Genomic DNA, 2,500 nt, shown 5'->3' with positions numbered 1-2,500 from the left:
CTTTTAACTTTGATATGTTATAATTCCTACGAGTTGTCTCGATATGAAAAATCTGTCAAGGATAAAAGAGAATATATGTATATATGTATATATATATATATATATATATATATATATATATATATATATATATTTATCTATCTATCTATCTATTATTATTTATCTACTATCAAATCTATCTATCTATCTGGGTCTATCCATCCATCTATCTATCTATCTTATATATCTATCTATATATTGTGTGTTGTTGTATATATAATACATATATATATATATATATATATATATATATATATATAATATATATATATATACATACATACATATATAATTCTTGTAATATATATTTATATATTTATATATATTATCATATTAAATATATGTATATTTATATATATACATTATATATATATATATAATTATATATATATATATATATATAATATATATACATACAACATATGACTATGTATTACTTATATATCTATACCTACATATCTATCAATATATACAGAGAGTGAGTGAGAGAGAGAGAGAGAGAAACAAAAAAAGACGAAAATAGAAGTCACAATGTCAATTACTGTTCAAGTGACAAAGAAATTCCTAAAAAGAACATTTCCCTACAGAACCTCCCCTTACAACATACATAACTACCAAAAGACCTCTCTCTCCCTCCCTCGTGTTGGGTTTTGCAAGCATCCACTTCCTAGCTTATGCATATAACCAGATCCTCTTTAAGGTAGATATGTACACAAGAATTATTTCATCTTTTCTTCGCAATAAACCGTGCTTATATCCTCCGAAAATGCTACGAAGTTCAAACACAGAGACCACTTTTCTCACTGCATCAAATGTCTGGGTTCAAAATACTAGATGGAGCGAGATCTCTGTGCATAAGCTTCGCTCAGATCGCATATCTTATTCATTCGTTTTCCTCTATATTTCGTTTTTTTTTTTATTTTTATTTTTTTTTTTTTTATTTTTTTATTTTTTATTTTTTTTTTTTTAGGCTATTGTTGTTATAAACAATTGATTTTTTCTTAAGTGTTTGTTCTCTTACCAATCGGATCACATATCTTATTCATTCGTTTTCCTCTATATTTCGTTTTTTTTTTTTTTTTTTAGGCTATTGTTGTTATAAACAATTGATTTTTTTTCTTAAGTGTTTGTTCTCTTATGTATCGGATCGCATATCTTATTCATTCGTTTTCCTCTATATTTTGGGATTTTTTTTTATTTTTTATTTTTTAGGCTATTGTTGTTATAAACAATTGATTCTTTCTTAAGTGTTTGTTCACTTATGTATCGGATCACATATCTTATTCATTCGTTTTCCTCTATATTTCGGGATTTAAAAAAAAAAATTAGGCTATTGTTGTTATAAACAATTTATTTCTTCTTAAGTATATATATATATAAGTGTTCTCTTATGTATCGGATCACATATCTTATTCATTCGTTTTCCTCTATATTTCTTTTTTTTTTTTTTTTTTTTTTTTTTTTAGGCTATTGTTGTTATAAACAATTGATTTCTTCTTAAGTGTTTGTTCTCTTATGTATCGGATCACATATCTTATTCATTCGTTTTCCTCTATATTTCGTTTTTTTTTTTTTTTTTTTTTTTTTTTAGGCTATTGTTGTTATAAACAATTGATTTCTTCTTAAGTGTTTGTTCTCTTATGTATCCATATATACTTATTTGCAGGTATGTACGTGTGTTAGTATAGGTATATGTCTGTAATATACTGTGGAATCTATTGTATTTGGTGCAAAAAATTCTGGTCTGTTACTTTTCCAAATTTCTTATTGTCTTTCTTTGGTTCTCGTTTACTGTATTATTCAATTTGATTTATTTTTATGTTGGGCCTAATGTATTTCAAAGGAACCTGCTTTTCCCAACAGCTGCATGATTTTTCAATGCATAATTTTTCCTTCATTGATACATTCTACCTATTAGCAGAACCCTATTCACAATTTTAGTATTTTTATTTTAATCATTTCGAACTATAAAGTGTCGTTACAATCATCATCTCTGTAGAATTGCAAAAATCTGATTTGATTTTTTTTTCAACATTTTTATCCCCTCAGTCTCAGATTTTATTCAGTGATTTTTTTTTTTTTTATCTTCCTTCGTACATTTATTTTCATATCTTTTAATTTCGAGTAAGTTTCTATTACTTCTTAAAAAATAAGAAAAAATATCTATCTATATATATAATATATATATATATATATATATATATATATACATGTATATATATATATATGTATATATATATATATATATATATATATATATATATATATATATATATATATATATATATATATATATATATATATATTTATGTGTGTGTGTGTGTGTGTGTGTGTGTGTGTGTGTGTGTGTGTGTGTGTGTAAACTGAGATTCATTAATATCGTGTATGAAATGACACTTTATCACTAGCTCGGTTAGGGAAAGAATAAAAGATCATTTTTATAAGTAAAGTACATTTTTAT

General features: G+C 24.2%; 1 pseudogene across 1 annotated transcript in view; it reads right to left on the bottom strand.

Annotated features, from left to right (window-relative positions):
* Nucleotides 1–2,474: 2,474 nt before the first annotated feature.
* The window catches only part of LOC147469612 (troponin C, isotype gamma pseudogene), an 8,931-nt pseudogene continuing 8,905 nt past the window's right edge, over nucleotides 2,475–2,500 (bottom strand). The window contains exon 3 of the transcript XR_015191980.1: nucleotides 2,475–2,500. This exon is cut by the window's right edge and continues 1,127 nt beyond it. The product of XR_015191980.1 is annotated as a troponin C, isotype gamma pseudogene (transcript).

The sequence above is a fragment of the Penaeus japonicus genome, unplaced genomic scaffold (assembly GCF_977035675.1).
Source record: "Penaeus japonicus unplaced genomic scaffold, GWHDUDI00000001_assembly GWHDUDI00000020, whole genome shotgun sequence".
Classification (NCBI taxonomy): domain Eukaryota; kingdom Metazoa; phylum Arthropoda; class Malacostraca; order Decapoda; family Penaeidae; genus Penaeus; species Penaeus japonicus.
The sequence above is the reverse complement of the archived record's forward strand: the minus strand, read 5'-3'. Positions and strand labels throughout refer to the sequence as shown.